Source organism: Misgurnus anguillicaudatus, chromosome 6 (assembly GCF_027580225.2).
Source record: "Misgurnus anguillicaudatus chromosome 6, ASM2758022v2, whole genome shotgun sequence".
Taxonomy (NCBI): domain Eukaryota; kingdom Metazoa; phylum Chordata; class Actinopteri; order Cypriniformes; family Cobitidae; genus Misgurnus; species Misgurnus anguillicaudatus.
The window spans coordinates 24272029-24284201 of NC_073342.2; the positions used below are offsets into that span (position 1 = coordinate 24272029).

Below are 12173 nucleotides of genomic sequence, written 5' to 3' on the forward strand. Positions count from 1 at the left end.
ATGGTTTACCAAAACTAAATTACTGGTTTGTTCTTTACCACAGTTTACAGGTTGATAGAAGCACTGGGGACCAAATTATAGCACTTTAACATGGAAAAAGTCAGATTTTCATGATATGTCCCCTTTAAAGTTATACTTTTCAACTGGACACAATACATTTTATCTTTAAGCATCATAAAACCTGTATGCCAGGTAAAATAAAGCCTTTAAATTATAATATTCTTACAAAAAATATATTTTGATAATATATATTAAATAAAAAACATCAAATAAATTAAATGTATAACGATTTAATACATTTTGTGTAAACACAGATCATACCTTGAAACGGTATCATCAAACATTTTAGTGGTTTTTAAACCTTTGCTCTTTATAACCTCGGTATATACAGTACCTTGAAACCGGTAACCAGTCCATGCCTTTATGGCGTATTGAACGTATGTAGGTTTGTTGGGAGCAGTTTTATGAAATATTTTTTTAAAATACATTAATCATAAATTTGTGTAATCAAACCTCAGAAAAACATAGCTACCAACCAACAGCAAGACATTATATCATTTAATATGTATTGTTTAATTCAAATTTTAAGTTTGAAATTGTTTTATGTCATAATTTTTGGGTGGCAGCATGATGGGATGCACCTTACACGGGGGTCGGCCTAGATAAATCCAGTATAAGTATACCATTAGAGTCTGTCTGTTTGGGCACACTGGGAATCGCAAAAAGAGCTGCCAGCCAAATTCAACATTTTAAAACATTATCTGATAGTCTACCCTGACTGCTTTCTTAAATGAAATGTTTATTGCATATGGTTCATTAGACTAATTGAATCAAATTGATTCTACTTATGGAATTGACTTATTGATTCCGGGTAATTAGTTTGCATATTAAAAGTCTGTGGAAGATGTTGTTGTAGTTGATCTTTTTGATGTATCATCAGTTTGATTATTTTTATATTGTGGTAAATTAATTTTCATTCTATATTAAGAAAACTCTTGTTTGCAAAAGAGTACCGAATAAGTGTTCTGACTGAGATATGTTTTTCTGTAAATTATATGTTTCTGTTATAAATACACAGGGCTCCAGACTAACTTTTTTTTACTAGGAGCACAGTGGCCCCCAACTGACAATTTTTAGGGGCGCAACCGGGAAATTTAGGGGCACACACTGTAAATCAACATGCTAACCAAATATTCACATTTCTACTAATTTCCACTGTATTACTAATAAATACTTTAATGATAGATGCAGCAATTTGGTGGCAGTCTGGAGCCCTGATACAACAGGTATACTGATAAGAAATATCTCTTAGGTCAGTGTAACCAAGGAGTTTGATCGTCAACCAATAAATGAACAGTTTTGTCATCATTTACTAATCCTAAGTTTGTTCCAGACCTGTTTAAATTACTTTGTTCTCCTGAACACAAAGGAAGATGTATGTTTATAACAAAGCAAAATTGTGGCAGCATTGACTTCCATAGTAGGAAAAACATAATACTATGGAAATGAATGGTGTCCAAATCTGTTTTCTTCAAAACATCTCCCTTTGTGTTTAGCAGAGCAAAGAGATTGATTTGGAACAACATGAGGGTTAGTAAATTAAATTATAATTTTTGGGTGAACTATCCCTTTAAGTGTTATTCCTCATAACAGCCTGTAGTTTTTCTTAAAACATGGTTCAAGAGCTCTTACTGTATGTCTATAACGATAAGCTGTTTTGTATTAACCAGACAGACTCGTCCTTTCCCTCTCCAAATCAATTAGAAAGCGATTTCCTTCTTTGTACTGTTGCCGTTGTTTCATCTCCAAGAATAACAGGTCTGGATTAAATTCTTCAGGAAATGTTTAGCCGATGGACCAGGACACAATAGCTTGTCAGTAGGGAAAGTCGGTATGGTGTTTTGAATTAAGCATGAATATTTGTGCAATGTGAAGCACACTGCCTGAATTGTGTTGTATAAACCTGTGTGATCTCCATCCCACTGCTAGAGTTGGTCAGTGCATCCCAGCAAAGGGTAAAGATTACCAATCTGCGTGATGATTTGTTTCCCAAATCCCCACAGTAACTTTTAAAATAGAAACTTGATGTAAAAACATTTTTTTTTTCTAGGCGTATTGCATGTTTTAAAGTTATTTTTGGGCCATTTTTGCCTTTATTTAACATACAACATGTAATGAAGAGGACAGGAAAGTACAGGGTAGAGACAGGAGTATGGGATTGGCAAAGGACCTGTAATCGGAAATCAAACTTGGGCCGCTGAAATCACGTTTGCACCATATGTCTGAGCAATGCCCACTACAACATTGGCTCCAGCAAGTTTAATTCTATGTAATTGTAATAACAACAAAAAAACACTTAAAAAGCAGAAAATGTTTTTTTTTTTTCATTATAATTTCTGTACATTTAAAAAAATCGCACTATAGTCCAAATAACATGGTAATTGGCCAAGTGGGACACAGTTATCGTGATTCCTTTTGGTCTTTATAGACTGATCCTAGATCATTTATAAACTTCAATACTTTAATTGCAGGCGCCGGACTAGCCTACCTTCTAAATGGTTAAAAATAGCCCTTTCATTCACAGGTCGGTAGATAAAAGAAAGAAATGTAGTGTGCTGGATCTTTTGTTCCCAACGAGTCTGTTCCGGCTGAATAGTGGTGACTTAATTGGGCATATCCATGAGAGTCTTCATTGAGTGGTTTCTTCTCTGGATGAGTTCCTCTTGTAAAGATCTTGGGTGTGGACGGCGTTATTGTCAGCTGTGGTTTTCTAAAGATTTATATTGCATGGTATATGGTGGACAATGGCAGGGGTGTATATTGTGTATTTTTTCAGGATGGGCATGATGGTAGCATACTAAAACCCTCCCCGAGAAGTTTCGTCAAGTTACTTTATAATTAAATTAATTAAATAAATTAGTGTTTGTGTAACAAATTGTCGCATTGAAGATACATTTTAAAGACAATTGATGTTGGACCTTGTTATTTTTTATAATCCACATGGACCAGCTAGGCGTATGCCCGGTCGTAAGACTAGTCTGGACGTAAAATGTGCTTTACGCCCTACATAGAATTTACACCTGTTGCACCATCTAGGCGTAACAAACGTCTGTTACTAAATATTACGTCTAGTCAAAGGTAGGCGTAAGTATGAAGTGTTGACTTCTTTCTATGGCAAAATAGAACTAATTAAATTGACAAGACATTGGCACATATGCGAGCTACTAAGCTTTCATAAATGCTGAGAGAGACCGCACCAATAAACTCTTATATCATATAGTAATTGTATATTTACAAAGACAGAATATAAGACTTATTAAAAGCTTAAGCCTAAGGCTACGTTTACTGCGTTATCACTTTTTATTCCGCATTTATACAAGCGTTTTTGGGGGGGGGATCTGCGTGCATATGGTGATGCAAAAGTACGTGATATTTGATGTAATATGCACCTCAGGCGGCTAGGTGGCAATGTGAAGCACTGACAAACAGCAACACCAAGTCCGCGCGCCTGCATACAACCTTCTTCCTTGTTTTCCCAGGTCTCGTCCAAAGCCGTCTGGTTTGCCTCCGACGAATTGGCGCATCAACAGGTTGATGGAGGTAATTAATGCACCTTCCCTGATCAGTAATACTAGCTGTGAATATTTCTTACAACTGCTGGAAAGACTCTTGTATATTTATCAGAGCTGCTATGGCAACTTGAAGGTCCGACGTATGGAAATAATCCGACATGTTTGTTATTATTTTCCAGAACTGGCGTATGCCTGTGACATAAACGCGTACGCGACGAGAGCCACCATTTTTACCCTTTAGACGGGAACGTGACAGTAAAGCGTTTTTAAGATTTCCACTCTGGAGGGTGGTTTCACTTTTTTGCGTATTTAAGCCCCAAAAATTGCAGACGCTGGTAAACGAAAGGCACATCTGATCAAATATTTTTACGTTTTCATTTTTACGTTTTCACCCTTGAGTGTTCTCGTGTAAACAGGGCCTAAGGTCTACGCAGTAGGTTATGTTTTCAAGTGCTTTATAAATAAAGTTTGATTTGATGCGTAGGCTGTGCGTAGCCTGACGTGCACCGTGCCAAAATTTTAACAACGCGTCTGTTCTACGCAGACCGTAAGTGCTGTGGTTGGTCCCCTAGAACCCCTATCGTCAGGTAAAAAAAAATCTGCCTCACATTACTTCATAGGCATTTCCGCTTGCGACGGTAAGAACAAAGATGGGCCAAGTTGAGGATTGATTTAACTCAAACTGCAACAAAAATTGCTGTCTATTTACCTTCATCACTGCTGGTCTTCTCAAATCATACACAATAGGGATGCACGATATATCGGCCGGCATATTGTTATCGTCCGATAACTGCTTATTTTTAATATTATCGGTTATCGGTCTGATAGCAAAATTAGGCCGATAAATGAAAGCCGATAAATTATGGATTATTTTGGTTTGTTGAACCACTTCACTTGCTCATTGCTGGCCATGTGGAGTTTTGATTGGTGCTTTCTGTGACATAGCACGAAGATGACACGTGTTGCGGGCTTAAGAAGAGTATGCTAATATAGCGCGAAGACAAGATGTCCGCGATCTGGGAGTTTTTCATTGTGAAAATTATATTTATCGGCCTATATGAATATTTATCGGCCTATAGATATAGGTTATCGCCCCCCAAATTTAAAGAGTTATCTGTTATCGGTATCGGCCAAAATTTCCATATCGGTGCATCCCTAATACACAACAGTCTTGTGTAATTGCACGTTGACGCGGACAACAACGAAGAAATATACATGTAAACCATTGAGTCGCCTATGCCATAGCGTCGAGGTTACGCCATAGGACCTATGGGCCCTTTAAATGGTGCAACAGGCGTATTTAAAAAAAAAAAAAATAAATAACTGGACCACGTCTCTAAGGCTATTTTACTTTTGTACAGTAATTTTGGTAGATCCTAGGACTAGAACCAGGCAATAAAAAATGTATACTTTTCCTAGTGTTTGTTTGTTTGGTATGCGTGTATGCACTGATGTTGGTGCATTCTTTGAAAAGGTGCCACTGAATAAATAATGCCTGAATGCTGAGTGCATCCATGTATTTACAGTGCCCTAGTGTAAAACCATTAGCTGTAGTGGCATGCCAGCTCTCATCACAGTCAAGGTGACAAAATCTGCCCACCACACTTTCCCACAAGTGCTCATACATTCTTTCAAGGACCACACCTCCACTCATTTTGACCTTCTTTCCCAGTATATTTTTCCACATGTACTAAGCACAGCAGAAGTGTACAGCACTGGCGGGTGGGGGTGCAGTGTCTCATTGTTAAAATAATTCTCTCCCACTCATTCAGATTTTCCAGCTCTCCACCCGTTTCCTCTCACCTCTCCTCACAGTCAGAATCGTTCCGTGGGGGTTCGTCCGGGATCGGAAGTAAGCAAAATAAAGGGAGGACCAACAGAGTGCGGCCGTCCTAGTGTGCGGGCGGTGCGCTGTGATTAGATTGGTGTTTTGGTCTGTTGCTGGGTTACTGTTGAGGGAGCATGGGGTGTTTAATAATGGGTCAGTCAGGGAAGTCGGTGTTTGATCAGTTTGGAATGAGGGTAGTTGCAAACAGTTGTCAAGAGCATTGGGATGCTTTTTATTGCTGTTGAAAGGCTATGTCAAGCCTGTGAGAATGGTTACTAAATCTTGATTATGTTTATAATGGTTATAATTATACTTAACATTGGTGAACTGCTTAGAGTTCAAGATGAGGAAATTACTGTTTGCTTTTGTATGGGCAGCAATTACAACACTACTGTTGGAGTTTTGGCATCTTTATTGTATTCGCTACCATCATCATTGTTTATGGGATGGATATAATGTAGTTACATATGCTGAAGAATATGTAGAGGAAGATCAACTAGACATGAGCTCTCGGTCTTTGTTACTTTGGCTTTTCTCTCTAGGTCAAATATATCACTACTCCCACCAGTATCAGATTATGCACTGGGAATGAGATTTGCATAGTCAATATTGCAAGTACGTGGTCACTTAGAGAGGCATCTGTCCACCAATATGCCACAAGATTTAAGGTATCATGTAGCACAAATGGTGTGGCATTGAACTAATTTTTGTTGAGTAAAACAGTACTATGTTGATCTCTGGTTTTATTATTTTTTTTCTGCTTCTAGTAATGATGTGAATGCAGTTGCAAAATCTTGTAAATGGATGTATAATATTTCCAGGGTTTCCCATAGCACTTTGCAGTTCAGGCGGCCCACCTAAAGGGCTCGTTATAGTCGTGTGTAGGTATTACGGCGTAGCCGCGACGGCGTAGGTTCCGCGTCGGTTTTCATTTATACTTTTGCGTCGTCCTCCGCGTCGACGTGCAAACTGCAAACACACCCGCAAACTGCTGCTAGGCAGTATCCACGCGTGTAACCACAGTAGCAGCGCGGCTGTCAGAGAAGAAGAAGCTTGGCAAGTTAACACACAAACGAAGAAGAAACAGCAACTTGTTGTGTATAATTTGAGAAGACCAGCAATGATGGAAGTAAATAAACAGTGACTTTTGTTGCGTTAAATTGACTGTGTTTGAGTTAAATCACTCCTCAACTTGGCTCATCTTTTTTTCACCATCGCAAACGGAAATACCTATGACGCAGTTTTTTTACCTGACGGGAGGGGTTCTGGTGGACCAATCACTGCGCTTGCGGTTCGCGTAAAACTGATGCGCTGTTAAAATTTTTGCGAGGTGCACGTCAGGCTACGCACAGGCTATGGATAGCCTACTTATGCATGACTATAAATCAGGCTTAAGCTGGGAAACCCTACCGCCTTAACTAGGTCATCCCAAAAAAGGCCATCAAGTGCATCTCGGAGAATAGCGTGGACGCGCTTCACACCGCGAACCGGAACCCGCGCAACAATGCCAAATGAGAGAAAGACGTGGTCCGTCGATGTCTGGAGGATAACTAGCCAGTTGATGAAACATCTCAGAAAATAGCGCGGACGCGCTTCACACCGCGAGCGTGCACGTGCGCCACACGGCCAAAATGGTCCATCAACTGCCTGGAGGATAGCACGTTGATTAAACAAGTGTCCAAGAGAACTGTAAAGCTTTGATGCTTTCAATGTAATAGTTTTTGTACCACCGCGGTGTTGCGGTTCCTATGATAACCGTCACAGCCTAAATCGTACTGTATGCTTACTGTAGTAAATTGTGTTAAGGCCAAACACTTTGAACAACACTTTAAGGTACAACTTTTACTTTTAAGGATTTTCATTAGTTTTAACAAATAAAATATTCTGTATCTTGGTTGTTTTGCATTAAATGTAACATGTTTTATTAAAAATGGCTGTGCTGTTTTAGTATTTCATTTTATCATGCTTTCAAGGCTTCCAAATTCCCAGATGTATCTTACCAAGTAAAGAAATAAAGCTGAAAATGTCAAATGTTTCTTTTGCATAATAAACTAATAATAGAATAAAAAACAGTTTAATATCTTATTTCTTTGGTTCACACACAAAATGCAGTATATTAATATGAGCACAGCATTCACTAGTACTATATTGAATCAAGCAGACGTGTCATTTATTCTGACCTTGTTGTTCCCTGGAGATAGACAGCAATTACTAATATTGGCCCCTGTAAACTGATTTGACCTAGGGGTCGTCTCTTTGTGCCTCCTTTGTGACCTTAGCCTAGGGGTCAGTGGTTGCAAACTGGTGGTAGACCCAAGATAAAGACACACGCTGTTCTGTTGAAATTGATGGATTCGGAAGGCGCTGCTTTTTGGATCTCTTATGTATCGAGGCGACCCTGGTAAACAGCTATGAGGAAATGGCCTAACCCTTTGTCTTTTCATTCATTTTCTGTGAAAGATTGTGAGATTTGGTCTCGTGCGCACCGCTGCGCTGTGGAAAATGGCATAGTTGATCCCCTCAGGCTTCTGTTCACACAACATGAGAATGAACTCGCTGAGAAAAGGAAAACCTTGAGTCCCTTGTGTCGAGTCTCATCTGTTGTAAGTTGCAAGTCTCACCAAGGAGTTGTATCTGTGGGTGTGGGTCTCAAATATTTGCTTTTGGGAAATGTTTGTTCAGTTATTTGAGTTGTCTGAACAGAAGGTAAACATTGAGTATTTTTGCATAGTCTGTATTGTATAGTAATTATAGCCATTGCACCTGTAGAAATTTCTCCTAAAATAACAGATAATTTCTCATTGGTTTTCGCGTGTCTAGTGTTGATGTTTGGTCATGTGACTTTAGCATATGCAAACGTAAAAACCTATTTATCTTTGCAGTTCTGCTTGTGGTGTAGAAGCACCACACTGTCTCTTTAAATGACCCAGAAAGCGCATGTCACATCCTTTCTGAATCAAGCAGCATCCCTCAGCTCCTTCTGTCCTCTTCAGCTATGACAGCAAGACACCGTGCCCACTGTACTTTTGGCAGTGTCACCATGACTCCAGTCCATTAAGAGAATTAGCATGGTGCTCTCCCGGGGCCAGGCTGGATGGGATTGCCCCACCAATCAGCACACAGACTTGGCATGCCGAGCCCTCTAGTACTGCAGGTTAATGACAAGGCTGCTTAAGAGATTGCACACAGTTCATTCAGACCGAAGCCAAGACGGCACAAAAAAATCGACCTGAAGCCGATATTTCTAATGAATGACTGTTGCATTATTTTTTTTAAAGCACTGTAGAGATTATTTGTAGCTCTGTGGCGATTTTAATGAATGATTTGGGTTTTTTACTACGGACGGATTCAGGTAAGCACATTTAAAAGGTCTTATTTTGATGATCGCAAACAGCTATCACCTGCATGATCGTTGTCAGTGTCTAGTGAAGATGTTACGGCCGGTCTGTGTTTACTGCTGGGAATAGTGCTGTGCTTTGCCGAGCGCTTCTGTGACAGGTTGCTGACCCAGCAACAACAGCGGTAACCTCTATTCCTCTGCCTCGCTGCTCACTGTACACTCTGTGCTCTTCACTTTCATATATATGAAGCAGTTTGCATGCGTATGTGTGTTTGCACTGTTTAATGATGATACCAATCTGTTTCGATTCCTTTCTTTTCCCTGTCCTTCCAGAGGAAAATGTTATGTGGCTCTAGGGGTGCACGATTATGATAAAAATAATAATTGTCGATTATTCAGCCCAATGTGGCAAGTATAAACTAGATCTCAAATGTTTTTACTAAAATATAGGAAAATTAAAATAGAAACAAACAATGATTTTCTGCGCAAACTAGATAGGGATGCTTTTGTGGAAATGATGGACATTGAGAGTATGCTATACACTGAAAAAAATGATTCATTGAATTTAATAATTTTTTTTAAGGTAAGTGGTTGCAATCAATTTATTTAAGCTACATTTAAACAAAAAAGATTAGTATATTAAAACAAAATATAAAACTTTTGTTTAAATCTAGCTTAAATAAATTGATTGCAACCACTTACCTTAAAAAAATTGATTAAATTCAAAGAATCATTTTTTTCAGTGTATAGACAAGTACGATATCCTCTATTTTTTTTCCTTGATAAGATGCTTTCCTTGTATTTAACTCTGTAAGATCTATACTTATTTACTATTGTATATTATTATTATTTATTAATTAATTTATTTTTAATTGTTATTTATTTTTGTTTATTTAACCATAAAAAATGTAACCGTTTATACTACAATATGTACAAATATTTGACAAATAAAAATGTTGGGAAAAAATAGAAACAATTGATAAAAAAATAATAATTTATAAATAAACATTACTGGTGTGCAGTGTTTCCCACAGGATTTTGAGAGACTGTGGTGGTGATGACGTCATATATATGACGTCATCATGTCGTGTTTGCGTTTGATCTAGTGTTGGCACGGTGGCACCTGAAATATGTTTCACTTCTACTCTTTGATCTGTATCTGTATTTGATCTGTATTATATATCAAATTATATTTTAAGCCAAATTAAGCTGTTTTAAATAGTGAAATAAAAATGTAAACATGAAAATTCTATTTGTGGGGGCCAGTGTTGATTCTGTGGTGGGCCACCACAAATAAATCAATGTATGGGAAACACTGGGTGTGCATCTTGATACACAACACTAACACTGATATATTTTAAGATATGTTAGTTCAAGTTGTTTTCGATCAAGAGAACACTAACATTTAAAGAGACATGCCACTTTTTTTGAAAATATGTTAATTTTCCTGCTCCCCTAGAGTGAAACATTTGACTTTTACCATTTTGGAATCCATTTAGCTCATCTCCGGGTCTGGCGGTACCACTTTTAGAATCGCTTATCAGGGCGAGTGATTTACATGTTAAGTCAATGCAAAGACGCGATTAGGCATCCTGTGGCAGGGTACACGCTGTAAGCGCGGCGGTGATGGCACGTTCGGCGCGAATTGAGCGTTGCCGTGGGAAAAGCGCGAGTTGAAAAATCTGAACTTTGGCGGATTTCCGCTCCTCATTAACCAATAAGGATCTTGCTGAAGTAGTGACGTGATTACAGGAAGCGAGCGGAGTGGCGGAGTCTCAGCAGAGTCGCAGAAGCCCCTCCAATGATGCGAATTTCCTTGTGAATGTCTGAAATGACTAGTATTTCAAACGCGAATGAAGCGAGTGAACTCAAATTTTCAAGTAAAATATCTAAGATTTAGGCTAAAGTTTACATTTGCTGTCCATTTAGTCATCAATGTCTAGGAGAAATAATTTAGATATTAAGGAGATCTTTTTTTTCTGACGGTCTGCCTTATCTAGAGATGCATGAAATGTTTGGCAACCAAAATTATTCGGCTGAAAAAGCAAAAAAGCATTTTCGGTGTTTGGCCGAACAAGTAAAAAGACTGTAGTTTTATTGAACAATGAGATTTTTGATGACGTGATCAAATAACAACCTATAGTTTTTAAATATAGTAAATTCTGAAAATGTAACTCATGCAATGGTGAAAAATTGGGAAAAAAGGGAAGATGATTATTCGACTGAGTGTTTCATTATTTGCTTTTGGCTTCGAACAAGAATTTTCCTTTCTGTGCATCCCTAACCATATCCTTCTGCCTTTTCCTTTATCTTTTACTTTCCCTTCTTTCTCATGCATCTTTCCCTGCCTTGCCTTGCTTTCTATCCTTTCCCACCCTATCACCTTTCATCCCTCTCATCCCGTGTGGATGAGGGATGTGCAAGCACAGCTGAGATAATATACACGGCTTCAAGCAAAAGAATGAACGAAAGAGAAAGAGCTTCTCAGATTGTGTTAGCATAATGCATTATCGATCTTGTCAAATAGTCATTATCAGGTTTTGTACCCTGTACAAATTCAATGTGTGCGATATTGCAGCGTTCATATTAGAGAATGGTTTGCCTCATACTCTCTTTGGTCCGAGTCTTTTTAATAGTATGTGTGTGCATGTGCCAATGTGGACGATCTGACTGCAGGCCCTGTTTAATTCAGCACATGAGCTCTTTCATTACCCTCTACTTTAACTGTCTGCTCTAATCGCCTGAACAATTAGCAGCCCGATACGCTGCATTCAAGAGGGTGGAAGAAAAGATAATGTCACGATCTCTGAGGATTCTTACCCTCACAGTGTGCTTATGATTTGTCCTCTAAAAGATAAAGACATCATACCTGGGAACAAGAAATGGCGGATAACAGCTGCTCGGGTGCATGGATACAAAGCGGTTTGCATTCATCTGTGCGTGTCCGCAGTCTTGGGCTACGTTTACATGAATGCGTTTTTGTTTTAAACCGCATTACTTTTGCTACGGTTACGCCTGTCATCCAGACTAGTTCTGAGTGTTTCATCCTCATAAACAGAGACTTTTGTAAACCATGCAGAACCTGTTTTTGTTGATTATGCTGGGTCAGTTTTTGGGGGTTGAGCTGCATAGACGGACCAAACCGGAAGTCGTGGACCTAAATGAAGATGGACCTAAAAGAAGCATGCAAGCCAACTGTTCTTGCTCATCTCAACACTGGATATACTCACCATTTAATAGAGGTTCAATGGGTCACAAATAGGGATGCACCGATCCGATATTCTGGATCGGTATCGGGGCCGATCCGGCCTTTTTTGCTGGATCGGATATCGGACTTACAGGACCGATCCAGTTCCGATACTGCGCGTTACGCATGGTTGTCACTGACAAGCGATTAAAACGACAAAGTATTATAAAAGCACCATAAACGTTT

The 12173-nt window shown here is 38.9% G+C and overlaps 1 protein-coding gene across 2 annotated transcripts in view; it reads left to right on the top strand.

Moving 5' to 3' along the window:
* Positions 1 to 12173, top strand: part of tln2b (talin 2b) — a 170519-nt gene that overhangs the window by 7776 nt on the left and 150570 nt on the right. Inside the window, exon 1 of one of the 2 annotated variants that reach the window (XM_073868821.1) lies at positions 8515 to 8752. The exons of the other annotated variant lie outside the window; for it this stretch is intronic. The gene's annotated coding sequence lies outside the window, so the exon portion shown is untranslated. Of the gene's footprint in view, positions 1 to 8514; positions 8753 to 12173 lie in introns of those variants that run through there. 2 annotated transcript variants of the gene reach the window in all.